The following is a 23939-nucleotide window of genomic DNA, read 5'->3' on the forward strand; positions in this document are numbered from 1 at the left end:
ACTTATATTCCTGCAAAACCTGCTACACAAATATTTATAGCAGCTTTGAGTGCCCTAAACTGGAAAGAAGCCAAATAACTTTCAACAAGTGAATAAATAAACAAACAGTGATGCATCTTTATAAATGGGATACTAAATTTTAAAAAGAAATAAAGTATTAATACGGACAATTTGCATAGATGTCAAGGGTATGGTACTGAGTGAAAAAGAAAAAGCCAATCTTTTTCAAAAGGCTACATTTTGTATGATTCCAATTATATGATGTTCCTGAAATTTAAAAAGTTTATAGTTTTGAAAAACAGAACAATGGTTGTCAGATTTAGGGATGAAGGGGAAAGGGCAAAGGAGTTGCCCAAGGGGGATTCTTGGTGGTGATGTAACAGTTTATGTACCTTGATTGTGGTAGTGATTGCACAAATCAGTACAGCTGATAAGATTTCATAGACTGTACACACACACACACACACACACACACGAGTGTGTGTAAAATCTAGTGAAATCTGAATAGGTTCTGTAGTTTAGTATTCTACCAATGTCAAGTTCCTGGATTTTAAAATGGACTGTGGTTATGTAATATATTATCATTAGGGGAGGTTAGGAGAAGGCAGCATGGGAACCTTTTTGCTATTTTTGCAATTTCTTTTTTTTTTATCCTCACTCGAGGACATTTCCATTTTTTGTACAGATAGAGTGGGAGGGAGAGAGAGGAAGAGAGAGAGAGAAACATCGATGTGAAAGGGACACATCGAGTGGCTGCCACCCGCACGACCAACCAGGGCCGGGGACAAACTGCAACCGAGGTACATGCCCTTAGCGGGAACTGAACCCGGGTCTCTCTGGACCGCAAGCCGATGCTCTAACCGCTGAGCCAAACCGGCTAGGGCTATTTTTGCAATTTCTTATGAATCTAAGTTTAGTAATTGGTCATTCAGTAAGTCCTATTTATTTACACCCTTTGCACATTTTTAAAAATATGTTTCTATTGATTTTTTAGAGAGAGAGGAAGGGAGAGAGAAATAGAAATATTGACATGAGAGAGAAACATCAGTTGGCTGCCTCCTGCACACCCCCTACTGTGGATGGAGCCCACATCCCCGGCATGTTCCAGGCCAGGTATGGAACAAGGACCTCTCAGTCCATGGAACGATGCTCAACCCGCTGAGCCACACCAGTTGAGCTCTAAGCTAGTTCTTTCATAATGACTGAATAGCTCCATGATACATATTTTAAATAATAAGCAAAGACTTAAAAGGCATGAAAATAAAATGTGTAAACAATTTTCCCTCTGTTACTTTTTAACCTCCATAGAATTACAGGATTACAAATATTAATAAAATATTTTATTTCAAAACAATCCACTTTATAGACTAAATTAGACTCAGGATTTCTTTAGAATTTTATCCTATAAATTGAAATTTTTGGTGGTCACCCATCTCATTGGCATAAATATACAATCTCTGCTATCTATAATATTTTTTTTTCTTCATTTGACCAATTTGTACTCATTTCATATGTCTCAGCTTAAAATTCACTTTCTTATGGCAATCTTACCTCTGAAACTCTTCTTTTCCCCAAATCTGGGTTTGGTGCCACTCTGATCTACTGTGTCAGGCTGGATTCATTTTATAGAAACAAAGTGACCAAATAATGAACAAGTTAATAACCCAACTGTAATGGTGGCATTTGGTATATAAAATACCAGAATACATCCTAAATCTTAAATGAACAATAAATTATTCAAAACATGAGACCACCCAACCTATTCTAGTGATATTTAACAGAGATATATTTGTAACTGGTAGAAGAAGAATCACTCCCTAGGTACAAGATCAATTGCTGTTCATTTTATTCACCTGAAGATAAATCACTTTCACAGATTTTGCAGACTTCTCCTTTTCCTGAAAAAATGATTTATTAAAGTGGAGTTTTCTTTACTATATCTATGCCGACCTAGTATTTTCCTTTATGATGCATCTTCTATATTGAAGGAAGCCAGAGGCCAAAGTAGTTTTGTCTCTTCTGCTTTTTATTCCATTGTTATTTTTAAACCAGTTGATGAAATTCCCTTCCATTTTGAAGGGCCATTTTTCTCTTACGTATGAGAGAATTTAAACTATTTGAGCTGGTATTAGGATATTCTATTACTAAAAATTGTCTTTAGTTTGATTTAAAAATACATACTGATTTTATATGCATTTAGTATAATTTTAGGATTCAACTCTATTAATCAGAAAAGTAGTGATTTTTGGTGTGAGGGAAAGGAAGGTACAGAATACTGGTTAAAAATCTAAGAAAATGTTTTCAATGTTTCATCATCTGCATTTTGTTTTGTTTATAAAATATCAGAAAATCTCAGTTGTTTCCCTGTATTCCCACATCCCTTTTGACAATTTGAGTAATATGACAGCTTTCATTTCTGCATCTAGAGACTTCGTTTTTAAAATATTTTCTAAATCAGGTTTCAGATGATGTATTATGGTTCCTAGTTTGGGAACTCTGAATGATACTATTCAAAACTGTAAGCAAATAGATCTTTTATGAAAATGAGGGCATATGTACCATTTGCTTTGATAAAGTGAATAGAAACCTGGACTGTTCTGGAAAATCTAGGATATATAGTTTCAATGTAAACATTTATTATCTGGGTATACAGATAGATTGGGGAATCAGAGTAGAGTCAAGAAATAAACAGAAATAGAAATGGAAATTCAGTAAGAATATATATAAAATGGGCAAACAGTGGAGGAAAGCTGAGGAATAATTGCTATTTGTGGGAGAATTTTTTTCCAATCCATGCACTTTCTTACTGTTTGAATAATTTTTATAACTTGCTGCATATTACCAATTTTAAATAAATAATTTTGAAAAATTAAGATGGCTGGCAAGTTTATACAGGAGTAATTTATCTAATGAATATTTAATTATTGTTCAATTGCAAAATATAATTATACCAGGAATAGTATGACATATAGAACATTGGACCTTGTCTTTTAAATAATTTGTAAACAATATACCACAAACTGCTTCCCTAAGAAATAGTTCTTAATGATTGTTAAGACTAATTCTATTCATAGACATATACTCTCTGTCCCATGCCGATTCTGGATCTCTTGCAATTCCTTATGAATTTTAGAATCAGCTTGTCAGTTTCTACAAAGAATACAGCTTGGATTCTGATAGAGATCAATATGGGTAGTATTGGCCATGTGGACAATGTTAAGTCTAATGATCCATAAACATGAGATACTTTTTCATTTATTTAGATATTTATGTTTTTCAACAATGTTTTGTAGTTTAACAATATATGTTTTGCATGTTAAAACTGTATTCCTAATTATTTTTTCTTTTTGAGTTTATTGTAAATTGAATTATTTTTGTAATTTTACTTTTGGATTGTTCATTGTAAATGTACAGAGATACAGTTGATTTTTAAAATATTGATCTTGTATGTTATAGCCTCTGAACTCACGTAGGTGGTAATGTTTGTCAGTGGACTCTTTAGGATTTTCTATATATAAAATATGTCATCTTCAAATAAAGGTGGTTTTACTTCTTTTTTCCCAATTTGAAATACGTTTATTATTTTATTTTTTCTTGCTTAATTGCCTTACCTAACATCTCTAGTATAATGTTGAAGAGAAGTAGTGAGAGCAGACATCCTTGTCTGTTCTTCATCTGAGGGTGAAAGCATCCAGTTATTCACCATGATGTTTTTTGTGGGTTTTTCTTAGATGTCTTTTATCAGACTAAGAAGTTTTCTTCTATTCCTAGTTTGTTAACTGTCTCAACTTGAAATGGTGTTAGTTTTTGCCTTATGCTTTCTCTGCATCTGTTGTAATGATTGTATGATTTTTGTTTTCTACTTAATTGATATATTACATTTATTGATTGAGATGTTAAACTATCCTTGCATTACTGGGATAAATCTCACTTCGTCATGTTATGTAATTTTTTTTATATGTTGCTTGATTTGTTTTTTTAGTATTTTATTCAGGATTTTTGCGTCATATTTATAAGATATATTGGTCTGTAGTTATCTTGTGATTGCTGTGTCTGGTTTTAATGTGGTAATATGGGCCTTATTAAATGCGTTGGGATGTGGTGGTGGTTTTTTTGTATTTTTTGGAACAGTTTGTAGAGAATTGGTTAATTCTTCTTTAAATAAAAGATTAATTGGTTAATTAATTTTTCTTTGAGTATTTGTAGAATTCAGTGATGGAAACTACCTGAGTCTGGGCTTTTCTTTACTAATTTAATCTCTTTACTTTTATATAGGTCTATTTAGATGACCTGTTTATTCTTGTGTCAGTTTCAGTAGTTTGTGTCATTCTAGGAATATATCCATTCCATCTCATATACCTAATTTGTTTTTGTGTCTATTTTGTTCAATATTAGTATAGCCTCTTCAGCTCACTTGTGGTTATTTGCATGATATATCTTTTCCACTCTTGTACTTTCAATCTATTTGTAACTTTTAATCTAAAATATCTCTCTTCAAGATAAACACAAATGCCTTTTATGTGTAATTATTAGAACTTTTGATGTGAAAATATGAAATTTGTCCTATTATCTTATTTGCATGGGATCAGTGTACTATTCCATAATACGTCTTCTACTCATTATGTAAAATCTAGCTTGTGTTTACTAAAGTCTTTTAGAAAGTCATTTGAATAAGCTTACGTTTTATTGCATTTACAAATTTTTGTGATATAAGTCAAAAGTTCATGTTTAGTTCCCTTATTTTCATGCTGTAGTAAAAACATATCATAAAAACAAGTAAAAATAGTAATTTCTGGTTCTATGAATACTGGATTTTAATCTTATTGAATATGGACATAATAGTTACATTTTATAAGGTTCTTATAGCATGGAAAAATAAGTATTAAATATAAACATAATTTTTAGCTAGGTTTACATACCATTTAGATTTTTCTCTAAGATTAAAATTTTATATTGGTAGTTTATTGCCATTTAGAATTGCATGCCACTAGTGATATTGATAAGTGCTTTACAATGATAATATGGTGTAATTATAACATAGGTGGGCCTCATCCAATGTAATTGATTAGTTAGTTTGTAATTAATACAAGCTACTCTAAATTTTCACTGATTTCCAGTTTCTAATCAGTCTGATTTTTGAGTTATTTCTTTTTTTTTTTATTTTTTTATTTTACTTATTTATTTTTAACTCATCTTTATTGTTGAATGTATTACAGATGTCCCCCCGTTATTTCCCCATTAACCCCCTCCTCTCCAATCTCACCCCCTCCTGCCTTCCCCACACTACTGTCGGTGTCCATTGGTTACGCATATATGCATAGAAGTTCTTTGGTTTATCTCATCCTACCCTCCTTTCCCCCTTCCCTTTTAGGTTCATCAGTCTAACAATCAATTTGTACTTTTTAATTCCTTCATCTCTTTCAACCATCCCCCCAGCCCCCACCCATCTGGCAAGCAACAAAAAGTTCTCTGTGTCTATGAGTCTGTTTCTGTTCTGCTTGCTCATTTTGTTTGTCGATTCAATTGTTGATAGATATGTATTAATTGCTCTTTTATTGTTCATATTTTTGTTCTTCTCCTTCAAGAAGACCCTTCAACATTTCATATACAGTAATACTGGTTTGGTGGTGATGAACTCCTTTAGTTTTTTCTTGTCTGGGAAACTCTTGATATGGCCATTGATTCTAAATGATAGCTTTGCTGGATAGAGTAGTCTTGGTTGTAGGTCGTTGCTTTTCATCACCTTGAATATCTCTTGCCACTCTTTTCTGGCCTGCAAAGTTTCTTTTGAGAAATCATCTGACTGTCTTATGGGAGCTCCTTTGTAGGTAATGAACTGCTTTTTTCTCTTGTTGCTTTTAAGATTCTCTTTGTCTTTAACCTTTGGTATTTTGATGATGATGTGTCTTGGTGTGGTCCTCTTTGGGTTCATCTTGTTTGGGACTCTCTGTGCTTCCTGGACTTGTATGTCTGTTTCCTTCACCAAGTTAGGGAAGTTTTCTGTCATTATTTTCAAATAGTTTTTCAATTTCTTGGTCTCTCTCTTCTTCTTCTGGCACCCCTATGATGCAAATGTTGGCACACTTGAAGTGCTCCCAGAGGCTCCTTACACTACTTTTTTTTTTTTAATGAATTTTTATTTATTTTTTTGTTACAGATATTTTACCTTTTTACCCCTTTGGCACCCCCACCCCACCCCCCCTCCACCCTGTCCCCAGCTTAGTTGTCCATGTCCATTGGTCATGCATACATGCATGTAAGTTATTTCTTTTTAATTTTTTTTTTATTATTATTATTATATATATCCTCACCCGAGGACATTTTTCAATATTTTGTTCAGATATAGTGGGAGGGAGGGAGAGAGAGAGAGAGAGAGAGAGAGAGAGAGAGAGAGAAACATCGATGTGGAAGGGACACATCGAGTGGCTGCCAGCCGCACGACCCAACCAGGGCCGGGGACAAACTGCAACCGAGGTACATGCCCTTAGCGGGAACTGAACCCGGGTCTCTCCAGACCGCAGGCCGACGCTCTAACCACTGAGCAAAACCGGCCAGGGCAGTTATTTCTTATTTTTTTTCCCTAAAAATACTTTTTAAAAGTGGTAAGAAAATACTAAAGTCGTTTAAATGTGAAGTTAAAGTGTTTCATAATGTAAAAAAAAAAAAATTTGTTTTGAAATTTTCAGTTTATTTGATTTTGTGTATAGAGTTCCTTAGGGATTAAAAAAATATTACTTTTCTGAATTTAAAAATAAGTCATAAAACAGTAGTAAAGCTTTAAAAATGTTTTAAATTCTTTTGCAATAAAAAATATTTCCTTTTTAAAGAAAACACCCTTTAGAAAATATATATTCTACAAATTGGGATATGAATTGTAAACAAGCAACTAAAGCTGTAGCTTTGGTTAGTTTCTCTACTGATTACTACTGTTGACCAGAGGTTTTATATAGGAATAATAAAAAGTGAACTCATCGTCCTGGCCGGTTTGGCTCAGCGGTTAGAGCGTCGGCCTGTGGTCTGGAGAGACCCGGGTTCGGTTCCCGCTAAGGGCACGTACTTCGGTTGCAGTTTGCCCCCGGCCCTGGTTGGTCGTGCGGGTGGCAGCCACTCGATGTGTCTCTTCACGTCGATGTTTCTCTCACTCTCTCTCTCTTCCTCTCTCTCCCTCCCACTCTATCTGTACAAAAAAATGGAAAAATATCCTTGGGTGAGGATTTAAAAAAAAAAAAAAAAAAAAAGTGAACTCATCATTCTCTTGAGCACCTGGAATAAGTTCCTATAAGATGCAAGATAGTAAGTTTTATTTTCTTATCAGTATAGCAAATCCTATGCTGCCCTGAAGTGAATCACATGCACAGCCTCATTAACTCTCCCAGAAATATTCCAATATCTGTGTGAATTGTTTTTGCTGGAAAAATTGCATCTTTCTGACCTCTCTACACAATTCCTTTATAAATGGTAAAAACAAACAAACAGTTTCTGCCTTTGGAATGCCTGCTTTTGATCTGTTGGACTATATCCCTGAGAGTTTAATTGCTGGGTCATATGGTAAATCTACATTTAACTTTACAAGGAACCCTCAAACTGGTTTCTAAGTGGCTACATTAATTTACATTTTACCCAGGAATGTACACTGGTTCTAATTTTTGCTCATCCTTGCCAAAACTTATTTTTCTTTCTTTCTCTCTTTTTTAAATATGGCCTACTTAGTGGGTATAAACTAGTATTTCATTGTGCTTTAAAAACTTTTTTATTTTTGTTGTTGAAAGTATTACAGATGTTTTGATTTGTGTTTCCCTACTGACTAATGATATTGAACATCTTTTTAAGTGCTTGTTGGCCATTTGTATATTTTCTTTGGAGAAATGTCAATTCAACTTCTTTAACTATTTTTTTATTTGGTTGTTAGTCTTTCTGGTTTTAACCCAGAAATTTCTTTTAAATGTTCTGATCCAGGAGCTTGCTTGATTTAATGGTTATTGAAGCAGAACCACATTTTGACCTTTGAAGATCTCGCTATACATTTGTACTTAAAAGCAGTAATCATTTTTTAATGTTTATGCTGAAATATACAGTACCTTTTGAAAATTTTAATATAAAACATTTCTACTTAGCAGTTCTTCATACTCTGATACACAGTCCCCCCCCCCCCCCCCAAAAGTGTAATTTCCTTTGTCAGTTAACTAGCTGTCATTGGTTAATGCCAAAGTAATTGCTGGTATTTGTTTTCTCTGTTGTTTACCTTTTTCTCCTCATAAAAATTATTTCTTGCTTCCTTGTTAGTATTTCACAAACATTTACCAGGTTAACGTATCAGTTGTAAGTTAGATATAAAAGTGTTCCTGACAGTTAAACTTTTTCTCTGAGACTAAAGGGATACTGAATTACAGTCAACATTTTTAGTTATTTCATATGTAGAGGACCAAACAAAATTTAAAGCTGATATAAATCAATGTACTATGAAACTTCACACTTTATGTGTTCATATAACAAAACTGGATTATTTTAAGAAGCAAGTAGAGCTCTTTAAGTTAATTTATGTATCGCTTTTCTGCTTATGTTTTGTAGATTTTTTAAAATAGTAATTCTGCAAGAAAGTCAGAAACAATTTGCTCTGGAAAATATAAAAACTGCATATGCATTTTATCCTCTTTGATATTGTATATTCTATTAATTCTGTGTAGTTGGTAAACCCTAATCATTGTTGCACTATGCATTCAGAAAGTGTAAGCTGATGATAGGTACAGCAATTACTATTTTGTAAATATGAAGTTAAGCAGTAGTTGAAATCTAAAATGGTTATCAAAGAATTCTTCAAAAATGCTTTGCCTAGAAACTCTAAAGCTGATATAAATACCTTAAGAAGCCTGAAACACTAATCAGAAAGAATATATGTACCCCCATGTTCATAGCAGCACTATTTACAATAGCTAAGATCTGGTAACAGCCCAAGTGTCCATCCCGTAGACAAATGGATAAAAAAGCTGTGGTACAGCCCTGGCCGGTTTGGCTCAGCATTTAGAGCATCAGCCTGCAGTCCAGAGAGACCCGGGTTCGGTTCCCGCTAAGGGCGTGTACCTCGGTTGCAGTTTGTCCCTGGCCGGCCCTGGTTGGTCATGCAGATGACAGCCACTCGATGTGTCCCTTTCATGCCGATGTTTCTCTCCCTCTCTCTCCCTCCCACTCTATCTGAACAAAAATGGAAGAATGTCTTCAGGTGAGGATAAAAAAAAAGCTGTGGTACATATATACAATGGAGTACTATGCAGCTGTAAGAAAGAAAGATCTCTTATCCTTTCACACGACATCAAGGGACCTGGAAAGTATTATCCTAAGCAAAACAAGCCAAGCAGAGAAAGACAAATACCACATGATTTCACTTATTTGTGGAATATAATGAACATAACAGTCAGAGGAATAGAGTAGACCCAGAGACGTGGAAGTAGGGTAGGACTAGCAATCCTCAGAAGAGGGGGTGGTGGGGGGAGGGAAGAGATAAACCACAGAACTTATATTCATGTACACATAACCAATAGACACGGACAACAAAGCTGGGGACAGGGTTGGGGGGATGGGGAGGAGGGTGTCAATGGGGAAAAAAAGGAGAAACATTTGTAACAAAAATGAAATAATTAAAAAAAAAATTGGAAAAAAATAAAATAAAACTGAGGTTTGTGAACTATTTGTTGGAATGGAAGGAGGATACATAATTTTTATCATATTCTCAAGAATTCAAGACAAAAAAACAATGAAGAACCACTGATTTAAAATGTTGATAAAGGCCTCAGTGGATCCCACTACATATACAATTGATCCTCATTATTTGTAGGTTCTTTTTTTTTTTTATTTTTTTTTTATTTATTTATTTTTTTTTATTTTTTCTTGTAGGTTCTTTATTAGCAAGTTCACCTACTCTGTAAAAATGTATTTGTAAATCCAAAATCAGTACTGAGGGCACTTTTGCAATGATTCACAGACATAAATAAGCAGAGCAGCAAAAAAATAGAGTTGCCTGATGTGCACACTACCACCTGAGGTCAAACAAGGCAACGCTGTCTTCTTGTTTCAGCACTCATACTATAAACAAGTATCCTTTTTGTAGTGTATTTAATGCCGTGTTTTTCTGCATTGTGTGCCTTTTGTTGTTTAAAATGACCCTCAAGCATAGTGTTAAAAAGCTGTCTAGTGCTCCTAGGTGCTAGAAGGCTGTGATGTCCCTTACAGAGAAAATAACTGTTAGACACACTTTGTTCAGACATGAGATACAGTACTATCAACTGAAAGTTCAGTATTAATGAATCAAATATAAATATCTGAAAAAACACACACACACACATATACATATATACATATGTAGTTATATGTACTTTTATTTTTAGATATATTTACATATATATGTAAAACATTGTGCCTGTAAAGAGAAACACACATAAACAAAGTTATGAATTAATATTGATTAATTGACAAAAATGTAACCAAAGGATTATAGGAACCTAACCCTGTGTTTCTCTTAGGAACAGTGGTTCAGTATTCACAAATTCAACATTCATGGCAACTTTGTGCAACATAAGCACCGTGAATAATGAGAATCAATTCTAATTGGTGAGAGCCAGGGAGACCAATCTGGTTGACCTTTTGAAGTCTTTCCTATTTAAACTTAGTATTTCTTAATTTATACTTTTGTGAACATACACTGACATTAAAATGGGCTATGCATCATTTCTCTCTTAATATTACACCAGATGCTTCTGACATAACCATGATAGATGCTATTGATTTAAGTGTTATTTATATTTACACTTTCTAGCTCTGCCAGAATTCACTGGTCTAACTTCACATTTCTGTCTGAAATGTTATTATTGCTCATCCTACAGTATATTGGAATATAATATCTATGGGATATTGGTACCATTTAGACTGAGGTTAGCCATAAGGGCCTACTAATTCATTATAAATGAAAAGTTAGAAGCAGGTCATTTTCTTATAAATATGAACTGTATGTTTGCATACTTGACTGCATTCATTGAATCAAATTATATTTTTCATTATTCAAAACTAAAGGAATTTGGCTCCTTCTTTTTAACAAGATGGAGTAACAAATGCTGTATTTACTCTCCCATCTGAAAGCCATATGACCATTTCTATAGAGACAAGAAAAAGCATTTGACAAGATCCAACATCCACTTCTTATAAATTGCTCTGTAAATTAGCATAGAGGGGAACCTCTTCAATCTGATAAATAACATCTATAAGAACAAATAGTAACATTATATTTGTTGTTGAAAAATTGAAAGCTGATAAAATTAAAGCACAGTGTAATATACCTCTTTTCATCTTTGTTATAATTTCTTTTATATTTTTATAATCTAAAGATGTTTAAGTAAATTTTATTATACTTGTATAAGCATCTATTAAGTATTCCCCAACTGGAAATTAAGGATTAATTTAACTTACTAGTAGTGGTCTGACCTCTTGTTGTAATTTGACCATCACCCTAGCTTCAGAGTTTGTTGAGCATGATTCTTTTTTAACCATACTCTCTGAAGTGTACATGCTGTACATAATCATTCCTTACAGTTCTATGAAATCTAAAAACCTAATATTCTTTTATCCTTTGCAATATTTTCCTGACTTTTCTCCTATTATTTTAGTTCTTTTATTTCATAAAATTCTCTTAGCCCTTGTATCTTCAAGCTTTACCACCACCAAATTTGCCATTTCTCTGCACTTAGTGAATTTTACTGCACTTAAACTTTTCTCTCAATTTTGTGTCCTTTCATTTCACAATGCCACCAATTCTAGATCACTCTAATCATTCAACACTCATATCTTGGATATTGAGACTGTTAGATGAAATTATAATAATATTTTATGGATGTATCCTATTACAAATTCTTGGCCTCCAAACCCTCACTTAGCTCTTCCTGTAATAGTTTTGGAAGTGGTAGGTTTTCTTTCTAGAAATTCTTTTGAAGATTAATGTAAGTCTTTAAAACTTTTAAATAATAATTTGTTATCCATTTACTTAGAGGTTACCCATTTACAAAATAGAAATACATTCTAGAAAGCTGAAGAATATAATTCCTAGGTGAAAACACTGCCCTATTTTTTACTCTGCTTGCTTATGGAAATGTGTCCTTTTATTTGTCACCCAAGATGAATAGCAACAAACTACGTCAAAGAAATTTTGCAATAAAAATACTACTTTATGAATCAGAAGACTTTTATGACATGAGGGAGAAACACTTCAAAATATAAAAGTAATTTCATGGCTTTGATAATTGGATTATTGCTATATGCATGTTAATGTTAGGGGAAGCTGTTTGAAAAGTATACGTATAAAATTATTTCAAAATAAAAAGTTAAATATAAAACTATTAGTTCATTGTTAGTATGTCTTAAATAGTTTATTGATTGTTAGAGAGAGAGAGGAAGGGAGAGGGAAAGAGAATGAGAGAAACATCCATGGGCTTCTTCCTGCATGCCCTTTACTGGGGATCGAGCTGCCCTGAGCTGGAATCAAACCTGTACACAGGACTATGCCCAGCCAACTGAGCAACACTAGCCAGGGCAGTTCATTGTTATTTTTTTAAAATAAACTTTTATTTGGAATTAGCCAAAAAACACATATTCATAACCCATAGACACAGACAACACTGTGGTGATGGCCAGAGAGATGAAGGGGAGAGGGTGTTAGGACAGGGGTAGGCAAAGTGGAAGAAATGGGGACATCTGTAATAGTGTCAACAATAAAAATAAAGTTAAAAAATAAACTTTTCAATTGGAATAATTTTAGATTTATAGAAAAGTTTCAAAGATAGTGCAGATTTCCCATGTAATCTTCAGCCAGTTTTCCCCCACTGTTAGTTTATTAATTCAAAAATAATTTTCAGAGTGCATTTAGAAGCATTTAGTAAAGTCTTCATTCTAACTCCATTTAGATACAAGTTTTACCATTGTTTAGCAATTTTAGTACTTTTTACTTTTGCTTTTATTATGGAAATGATTTGACAATAGGAATTGAATAAAAGGGATTATATGTTCTCCTTGGGAAATCACATAACAAAGTATATTAGTATACTGGTTTATGTAAAATATGTTAAAAACATATAAAAACTAAATTTTTGGAGTGTTTATATTTTTAATTACCCAAAATTTGTTAAATTTTATACATATTTATTGAGCTTGTCTATGTGCAAGGCATATTTTCTAAGCATTATTAGGGACTCATACATGTCTGCATCTCTACAATGCTTTTAGTTTCTATTCCAATTTTCTATTTCCTTTGTGTTCGTTCAAATTTCTCTCAATCTCTGGTACCATTTTTCCCTAATCTTAGCAAGTGACCTTATATTCTTCTCTAAATATAATGGAAACCATCAGGTATTAAATACTTCACTTCTCTCCACATTGTTTTGAAATTTGTTTATATAATTTTGCCTTTTTAACTCTATGCCATTTTCTTTTTTCTCTAGAACTTTAAATTGTTATTCTTCATCCTTCCCCACTTTCAAATGTCACTGTCAGATGTCTGGACAGAGTAACACACATTCATTATTACCATCCCACTTATTCTTTTTTGGTTTGTTTCTTAATCCCTACCTGAAGGTATGTTTTTTCCATTGTTTTTTTTTGAAAGAGTGGGAGGACAATTCCCATCAAAATACCAATGACATACTTCACAGAACTAGAACAAATACTTCAAAAGTTTATATAGAACCCAAAAAGACCCTGAATAGCCACAGCAATCTTGAAAATGAAGGACAAAGTAGGTGGGATCACAATACCGGATATCAGGTTATACTACAAAGCGACTGTAATCAAAACAGCCTAGTACTGGCACAAGAACAGGCATATAGCCCAATGGAACAGAATAGAGAACCCAGAAATGGACCCAAGACACTATGCTCAATTAATATTTGACAAAGGAGGCAAGAGCATACAATAGAATAAAGAGAGCCTCTTGAATAAATGGTGTTGGGAAAATTGAACAGCTACATGCAAAAAAATGAAACTAGACCATCAACTTACACCATACACAAAAATAAACTCAAAATGGATAAAAGACTTAAATGTGACCCGTGAATCCATAAGAATCCCAGAAGAAAATATAGGCAACAAAATTTCAGACATCACATGCAGCAGAATTTTCATTGATACATCACCTAAGGCAACAGAAACAAAGGAAAAAATGAACACATGGGACTACCTCAAACTAAAAAGCTTCTGCACAGCAAAAGAAACAACCATCAAAATGGAAAGGCAACCTACTGTATGGGAGAGCATCATTGCCAATGATACATCAGATAAGGGATTAATTTCCAAAATATATAGAGTGCTCATACAGCTCAACAAAAGGAAGACAAAGAACCCAATTAAAAAATGGGCAGAGGAGTTGAATAGACACCTCTCCAAACAGGACATACAAATGGCCAAGAGACATATGAAGAAATGCTCAACATCACTAATCATCAGAGAGATGCAAATGAAAACAATGAGGTAACCACCTCATACCTGTCAGAATGGCTGCCATCAACAAATCACCAAACAAGCGTTGGCAAGGGTGTGGAGAAAAGGGGACTCTAGTACACTGCTGGTGGGAATTCAGACTGGTGCAACCACTATGGAAAACAATATGGTGTTACCTCAAATTTAAAATTGAACTTCCATTTGACCCAGTGATCCCATTTCTAGGAATATACCCTAAGAAGTCTGAAGCACCAATCAGAAAGAATATATGTATCCCCATGTTCATAAGCAGCACTATTTACAATAGCCAAGATCTGGAAAAAGCCCAAGTGTCCATCAGTAGACGGATAGATAACAAAGCTGTGGTACATATACACAATGGAGTACTATGCAGCTGTAAGAAAGAAAGAAAGATCTCTTATTCTTTGAGACAACATGGAGGGACCTGGAAAGTATTACCCTAAGTGAAACAAGCCAAGCAGAAGAAGACAAATACCACATGATCTCACTTATTTATGGAATATAATGAACATAACAATCTGAGGAATAGGATAGACCCAGAAACATGGAAGTAAGGTACAGACTGACAACCCTCAGAAGAGGGGGTGGGGAGGAGGGAAGAGATAAACTACAGAACTTATATGCATGTACGCATAATCAATAGACATGGACAACAAAGCTGGGGACGGCAGGGAGAGAGGGGGAGGAGGGTGTCAATGGGGTAAAAAAGGAGAAACATCTGTTATAAAAATTAAAAAAAATTTTTTTAAAGATTTGCTACTGGAAATAATCCCCCCCAAAGAATTTTTTGAAGCAGCAAAAATTGATTTTTATTAGATATCAACACTTAAATACACATATTTTAAATAGTCTGTGTAGGGAAATGGGAAGTAGGAATGAAATAGAATGGTTTCCTGAGGAAAAGCACTTGTGTATTTGAGTTTCTATATAAACTGTTTTTTTATGAAAGATTATTTTTATTTAAAATAATAACAAACAGAAATGATAGTTATTCAGACTTGGGTATTTGGCAGACATTTTCTTGAAAATAAGAAAAGTAAGCCTGTCACTTAAAAAATAACTGTCAGGATTTATTGCTAATAATAAAATTTGAGCTTTCAACTGAAAATTAAAATTGTGTAAAACTCATACCCACCACAGTAAGATTCCCAATACATAAAAGACTATTTTCTTGATATTGGTAATGATATAGAAAAGGAGACATTTTACATATGCAAGGTCTGCATAATTTAATGAACAAAAACTCTGCAAAATGACCGATGTATTACAGTAAAATTCACATATTGGTTAAAGATCCATTCAAAGAGTTAAACAAAGTAGTGCATATACACTTTTAACATAATAGTTTTGTTGCGATACAATTCATATACATTTCATATCTGAAATGTACAATTCAATGGCATTTAATATATTCTTAAGAGTATGCAAGCATCACCACATCAATTTAAAACATTTTCAACACTCCAAAAAGAACCCCTCATCACTTAGGCATCACAGCCCCAAACCCCTATTGCCACAAACCCTAAGCAACCACTAATGTATTTTCTACAGCTGTAAATATGCATATTCAAGACATTTTACAGAGATGGAATCATAAAATATGTGGACTTTTGTGAAAAGTTTCTTTCATTTAGTATAATGTTTTCAAGGCTCATCCATATTGTGGCACGAATCAGTACTTCATTTCCTTTTATTGCCAATATTCTATCATACAGATACTCCACATTTTGTTTATCCATTCCGCAGTTGATGGACATATGGGTTGTTTCCACTTATTTGCTATTATGAACAATACTGCTATGAACATTCATGTACAAATTTTTTATGTAAACATATGTTTTCATTTCTCTTGGGCTATATGCCTAGAATTGCTGGGTCATATGGTAAATCATTACTCATCATATCCTTTGTCTACTTTTTCAGTTGGATTTTCTTTTCTTCTTAATGATGTTAAGAACCCAAAAGTCTGTTTATACATTAGGGAGATTAAATAACTCTTGTCTGATATAGCTTGAAAATATTCCATTTCTTTGTTTATAATGCTTTTCACCTACATTTTTACATTTTATGTTCTTTAATTTTTATGACTTAAGAGATCAGAAACAACAATGAGAAATTAATAGAGAAAGATAAGCCAGTAAAGGATACAGAGAAAGGAATGACACAAAGGGTTAACAAAAAGTGCTATCTGTCCTGAAAGCTAATGGAAGAGTGTTTCAAAATTGAGGACATAATAGGCCAATGAAAGAATCTTAACTGGGTCAATTAGGATCCAGATTTTTATCCTCACCCGAGGATATTTTTCCATTTTTTTGTACAGATAGAGTGGGAGGGAGAGAGAGGAAGGGAGAGAGAGAGAGAAACATCGACATGAAGGGACACATCGAGTGACTGCCACCTGCACAACCAACCAGGACCGGGGACAAACTGCAACCGAAGTACGTGCCCTTAGCGGGAACCGAACCCGGGTCTCTCCGGACCGCAGGCCGACGCTCTAACCGCTGAGCCAAACTGGCCGGGGCAGGATCCAGATTTTTTTTTTTTTTTTTTTTTTTTATCCTCACCCGAGGACATTTTTCCATTTTTTGTTCAGGTAGAGTGGGAGGGAGAGAGAGGAACAGAGAGAGAGAGAGAAACATCGATGTGAAAGGGACACATCGAGTGGCTGCCACCCGCACAACCGACCAGGGCCGGGGACAAACCGCAACCGAGGCACGTGCCCTTAGCGGGAACCGAACCCGGGTCTCTCAGGACCGCAGGCCGACGCTCTAACCGCTGAGCCAAACCGGCCAGGGCAGGATCCAGATTTTTAAATGACCATTGGGTTTGGCAATTACATTATTAGTGACTTTTGTAAAAAGATTCCAAAGAGAAATAAGGTTGAGGTCTCACATTACAGTTAGTGAATAAAAAATAAGTTGGCTCGGGCTGGTGTTGCTCGATGGTTAGAGCATCAGCCTGCACAATGAATGGTCCAATTGTCTCAGGTTCGATTCCCAATCCAGGGCACTTATCTGGGTTGATCCCAGGCCTCGGTTGGAGTGCGTGCACGAGGCAACCAATCCATGTCTCTCTGTCTCTCTCTGTCTCTCTCTCTCTCTGTCTCTCTCTGTCTCTCTCGCTCTCTCTCCCTGCCTCCCTCCTACTCTTTTTTTTTTTTTAATTTTATTTTTGTTACAGATGTTTCTCCTTTTTATCCCATTAACACCCTCCTCCCCATTCCCCCCCCCCCCCTCGTCACTGCCTTTGTTGTTCATGTCCTTTGGTTATGCGTACATGCATATAAGTTCTGTGGTTTATCTCTTCCCTCCCCCCAAAACCCCCTCTTCTGGGGGTTGTCAGTCTGTACCCTACTTCCATGTCTCTGGGTCTACCCTCTTCCTCAGACTATTATGTTCATTATATTCCATAAATAAGTGAGATCATGTCGTATTTGTCTTCTTCTGCTTGGCTTGTTTCACTTAGGATAATACTTTCCAGGTCCCTCCGTGTCGTCTCAAAGGATAAGAGATCTTTCTTTCTTACAGCTGCGTAGTACTCTATTGTGTATATGTACCACATCTTTTTTATCCATTCATCTACTGATGGATATTTGGGCTATTTCCAGATCTTAGCTATTGTAAATAATACTGCTATGAACATGGGGGTACATATATTATTTCTGATTGGTGTCTCAGGCTTCTTAGGGTATATTCCTAGAAATGGGATCACTGGGTCAAATGGAAGTTCAATTTTAATTTTTTGAGGTAACACCATATTGTTACTCTATATATTTTGAGTTTATTTTTGTGTATGGTGTAAGTTGATGTTCTAGTTTCATTTTTTTGCATGTAGCTGTTCAATTTTCCCTACACCATTTATTGAAGAGTGTCTTTATTCCATTGTATGCTCTTAGCACCTTTGTTGAATATTAATTGAGCATAATGTTTTGGGTCCATTTCTGGGTTCTCTGTTCTTCTCCATGGATTTATGTGCCTGTTCTTGTGCCAGTACCAGGCTGTTTTGATTACAATAGCTTTGTAGTATAACCTGATATCTGGTATTGTGATCCCACCTACTTTGTCTTTCTTTTTCAAGATTGCTGTGGCTATTCAGGGTCTTTTTTGGTTCCATATGAACTTTTTGAAGTATTTGTTCTAATTCTGTGAAGTATGTCCTTGGTGTTTTGATGGGGATTGCATTGAATATATCGATTGCTTTTGGTAGTATGGACATTTTAATGATGTTAATTCTTTCAGTCCATGAGCAAGGTATATCCTTCCACTTTTTTATATCTTCCTCTATTTCTTTTTCAGTGTCTGTAGTTTTCTGCAAATAGGTCCTTTACTTCTTTGGTTAAGTTTATTCCTAGGTACCTTAATTTTTTTTGCCACAATGGTAAATGGCTGTAGGTTTTTCATATATAGCCTTTATTATGTAGAGATATGATCCCTCTATTTTTTCATTGCTGAGTGTTTATATCAGAAATGAGTTGGATTTTGTTGAATGCTTTATCAGCATCTATTTATATGATCATAGGTTTTTATGTTTTATTTTGTTTATGTGGTATGTCACATTTATTGATTTGCAAATATTGTACCATTCTTGCATCCCTGGGATGAATCCTACTTGGTCAGGATGAATAATTTTTTTGATGTATTGCTAGATTTAATTTCCTAATATTTTGTTAATGATCTTGGCATCTATGTTCACCAGGGATATTGGTCTGTAGTTTTCTTTCTTTGTGGTGTCTTTATTAGGTTTTGGAATTAGAATTATGCTGGCCTCATAAAATGAGTTTGGAAGCCTTTTGTGTGTGTATGTGAATATTTTGGAATAGTTTGAGGAGAATGTGTGTTTGTTCTTCTTTGAATGTTTGGTATAACTACCTCATGAAGCCATCTAGGCCCGGCTTTTGTTTGCTTGGAGATTCTTGATTACATCTTCAATTACCTTAGTTGTTATTGGTCTGTTCAAATTTTCTGTCTCTTCCCAGTTCAGTTTTGGGAAAATGTGTGTTTCTAGAAATTTGTTTATTTTACCTAGATTGTCCAATTTCTTGGCATATAATTGTTCATAGTATTTGTTAATGATCTTTTGTATTTCTGTGGTATCAGTTCTTACTTCTCTTTTGTTTCTGATTTTGTTTATTTGGGTCTGTTTTTTGAGTTTCACTAAGGGGTCCATCAATCTTGTTTATCTTTTCAAAGAACCAGTTCTTTGTTTCATTGATCTTTTGAAGTGAAGTGTGTGTGTGTCAGTGTGTGTGTATTTTTAGTGTCTATGTCATTTATTTCTTCTCTGACCTTTACTATTTGTTTTCTTCTACTTGTTTTGGGTTTTTCTTTTTGTCTGCTTTTTAGTTCTTCGAGTGTGAGGTTAGTCAGTTAAAGTATTTTTCTTGTTTCTTGACGTAGGCCTGTAGTGCTATGAACTTCCCTCTCAGGACTGCTTTCTCTGTGTCCCATAGATTTTGTGTTGTTGTGTGATCATTTTTATTGGTTTGCAGGAATTTTAATGTCTTCCTTGATATCCTTGGTAACCCATTTGTTGTTTAATAGCATCCTATTTATCCTCAAAGTGTTTGAATGTTTTTGCAGTAATCGATTTTTAGTTTCATTCCTTTGTGATCTGAGAATATGTTTAATGATGATTTCAGTCTTCTTGAACTTGTAGAGACTTAGTTTATGTCCTAACATGTGGTCTGCTTTTGAGAATGTCCCATGTGCACTTGAGAAGAATGTAAATTCTGCAGTTTTGGGGTGTAATTCTCCGTAGATATCTATTCAATCTATTTGATCTAGTGCATCAGTTAGAGTCTCTATATCCTTGTAAATTTTTTGTCTAGAGGATCTATCCAGTGATGTCATTGGGTGTTGAAGTCCCCTGCTATGATTGTGTTGCTCTCGGTATCTCCTTTGAAGTCCTCCAGAAGTTTTTAAATATATTTTTGTGCTCCTATGTTGGGTGCATATATGTTTTCCAAGGTTATATCTTCCTGTTGGATAGATCCTTTCAATATTATAGAGTGGCTTTCTTTGTGTCTAGTTATGTCCTTCGTTTTGAAGTCTAATTTATCGGATATGAGTATTGCTATCCCAGCTCTTTTTTCATTTCCATTTGCTTGGAAGATTTTTTTCCCATCCTTTCACTTTCAACCTTGTAAGTCTTTTGTTGTGAGGTGGTCTCTTGGAAAGAACATATATATGAGTCCTGCTTTCTTTTTTTTTTTTAATATGTTTTTATTGATTTTTTTAGAAAGAGAGGAAGGGAGGGAAGAGATAGAGACAACTATGTGAGAGAGAAACATCAATCGGCTGCTCATCCACGCCCTCCACACTGGAGATAGAGCCTGCAACCCAGGCATGTGTCCTGACTGAGAATCGAACTAGGACTTCTCAGTCCATGGGACAATGCTCTTATCCACTGAGCCACACTGGCCTGGCCAATACAAAGTTTTAAAGTGTTTACTTCAAAAGTTTAATTGCCAAATATGTTAAAAGATATATATTTTTTATCCTCACCTGAGGACATTTTTTTGCATTTATCTTCAGATAGAGCAAGAGGGAGAGCGGGAGGAAGTGAGAGAAACGAGTCCTGCTTTCTTATCCAGGCTGCTACTCTGACTTTTGATCAGAGCATTTAATTCTTTTACATTTAAGATTATTATTTATATGTGTTTATTTATTGCCATTTTTGTTTTGTGTGGTTATATTTTTATTCCTATTTCTTCTACTAATTACAGCAGTCCCTTTAACATTTCTTGGAGTGCTGGTTTGGTGCTAATATATTCCCTTAGCCTTTTTTTTGTCTGGGAAGCTCTTTATTTCATCTTCTATTTTGAATGATACCTTGTTGGATAGAGCAGTCGTGGGTTCAGATTCTTGTTTTTTATTACTTTGATTACTTCATGTCATTTCCTTCTGGCCTCTCGTGATTCTGTTGAGAAGTCAGCTGATAGCCTTATGAGGGTTTCTTTGTCGGTAACCTGTTGCTTATCTCTTGCTGCCCTTAGGATTCTCTATTTGTCTTTAATTTTTGGCATTTTAATTACTGTGTGTGTTGGTGTGGGCCTGTTTGAGTTCTTCTTACTTGGGGCTCTCTGTGCTTCTTGTACTTGTATGCCTTTTTCCTTCACTAAATTAGGGTAATTTTCTGTCACTATTTTTTTCAATTATATTCTCTAACTCTTGTTCATTTTCTTATTCTTCTGGAACTCCTCTGATGCGGATGTTGTTATGTTTTATATTTTTTCACATTTCTCTTAAGCTGTCTTCCTGTTTTTTATTGTTTTTTGTTTTTGTTTCTGTTTTCTGTGTTGTTGTTTTTTTGATCCTCTGATTGAGTGATTTTTTCCAACCCTATCTTCTAATTCACTGATCCTATTCTCAGCCTCCTCTACTCTGCTGATTATTCCTTCCAATATGTTTTTTATTTCTGCTATGTCAGTCTTTATTTCCATTTGGTTTGTTTTCAGTGCTTCTGTATTTTTACTTATGCTATTGAGCTTCTTCATTATTATTGCTCTGAACCCTCCCTCTCCTTTCATTTATTTCATCTCCTGTTGAATTATCTTGCTCTTTTATTTGGGATTTGTCTCTTTGTTTCATCATTTTGGCTGTCTCAGTGGGTTTTGGAGCATGCCAAATTTTCACCGTGGGTGTTGGTGTTCTGCTGGTTGTGGCTCCCTCTACTCGGTTTGGATTAGTGTGGGAGGACCCACGTTACGTTAAACACCATTGTCAAGTTTTACTTTCCTGGGTAGATTTGCAAGCCAAGGAAAGGTTCAGTTGTCCTCTAGCTTTTTGTCTGGAGGCTACTAGTCTTAGTTACTTGATGAACCTTGGGTTGTAGCCCTCAATTGAATGAAAAAAAAAATTCCTTAGGTATTCAGGGGAAGAGGATTTCTAGTGGGTGGGGCAGATGCTTGGTGGTTCTTTAAGAGCCTTAATTTTTCTGGCCTGGCTGGTTGGTGGTACATTCCTGAAGGAGGGGCTATTGCTTCTCCCTGGGGCTCTGGGAAGAGACTCTTTGAATAAGGTGGCTACTGTCCTGTGAAAGAGTGATTTCAGCACAAAACTCCCAGTATCCTCCTAGCTCTCCAGGCTCCCGTGACTCTCCACACAGTTCCAGTCCAGTCTGCCCTCCCTCTGCTAGAACCCAAGGTAAGTGGCTGTATCTAATTTAGTGCTATGTCCTGGCCCTCTGCTCTGTGGAGCCAGCTTGGGATTTTAACCCCAAGGGAGCTGCTCACAGCTAAAACAGCTGTCGTTTGTGGGCTCCTAGCCTGCCCTCTTGTGCCTCTGTAGTTTCTACCAGGCTCTATTTAGTGTCCTCTTTCTGCCCATGGTTATACTGGTCCTCTCCAGCTGCTTTTCCCTTGTTGTTGTTTTTTTTTTTTTTTTTTTTTTTGACTGTTTGTCTTTATTTTAGTTGTAATTCCAGTTTGGTCCTGGGAGATGGTTTATATAGCTTCCATTCACTCTGCTGTCATTTTGGAATCCCCTCAAAATTCTTAAGGTTGAGATCCTTGTCTCTTTTTCTTTGATACCACATAGTCTAATAATTGGTCCTCCTGTGTTCTGTTCTGGTCATGTTCTTGTTCATTTTTGTTGTTGTTAATCCTTACCCGAGGATATTTTTTCATTAATTGTTAGATAGAGTGGAAGAGAGGGGGCAGAGGGGGAGAGAGAGAGAGAAACATAGATGTGAGAGATATGCATCAATTGGCTGCCTCCTACATGATCTTGAATAGGGCCGGGGATTGAACCTGCAACCCACGTATGTGCCCTTGACCAGGAATCAAACCTGAGACCCTTTGGTCTTTGGGCCAGTGCTTTAACTGCTGAGCCTAACCGGCCCTTCTTCTTTTTAAAGTCTTTTTCAACAGCTATGAAGTGCCTTGGATTTTACCCCACTTGCTAGCTAACAAATTTGTGTGTCTGCCACAGTTTTATAGGTGTTGATAAAAGACAAGAACCTCCTGGATCAGATACAAAGGAAATTTTTCTCAAGCCACAACAGGCAGCATGAGTTTCACTCACATTCCCATTGGTTCTGCTTGCATCCCCTCATTCAGTAGCAATGTGGAGGTTAATGCAGGTGGAAGCTGTGCTCACAGAGTTTGCATCACAATTGAAGAACCTATACTTAGAAAACCTTAATCTTTAAAGGTGATTTATTGGAAACCTGCCTTATATTTATGATGAGATAAAGCCAGTATCTTTAACTAAGGATGTTTGCTATAAACATCCTTAAAAAGAGAACAAAATCTGAGGTAACCTACAGACATATGATAGACTCATGGCTAATTTTATTTCAACAGTTTCTGTTTGTTTTCTGAACATTGTTGCCAAAATTATCTTTCTAAAATACAATTTATCATGTAACTCTCTGATTCCAGCCTGATTTCCACTGTTATGGACTACTGGTGCTTCATAAAATATGCTATTTTGGACCACATGTTTTAC

At 35.2% G+C, this 23939-nt stretch overlaps 1 protein-coding gene across 19 annotated transcripts in view; it reads left to right on the forward strand.

The window, feature by feature from the left end:
- The window catches only part of ADK (adenosine kinase), a 630959-nt gene that overhangs the window by 273934 nt on the left and 333086 nt on the right, over positions 1-23939 (forward strand). The window contains exon 1 of one of the 19 annotated variants that reach the window (XM_036265187.1): positions 22425-22634. The exons of the other annotated variants lie outside the window; for them this stretch is intronic. The gene's annotated coding sequence lies outside the window, so the exon portion shown is untranslated. Of the gene's footprint in view, positions 1-22424; positions 22635-23939 lie in introns of those variants that run through there. 19 annotated transcript variants of the gene reach the window in all.

Source organism: Molossus molossus, unplaced genomic scaffold, assembly GCF_014108415.1.
Source record: "Molossus molossus isolate mMolMol1 unplaced genomic scaffold, mMolMol1.p scaffold_m16_p_17, whole genome shotgun sequence".
Lineage (NCBI taxonomy): Eukaryota > Metazoa > Chordata > Mammalia > Chiroptera > Molossidae > Molossus > Molossus molossus.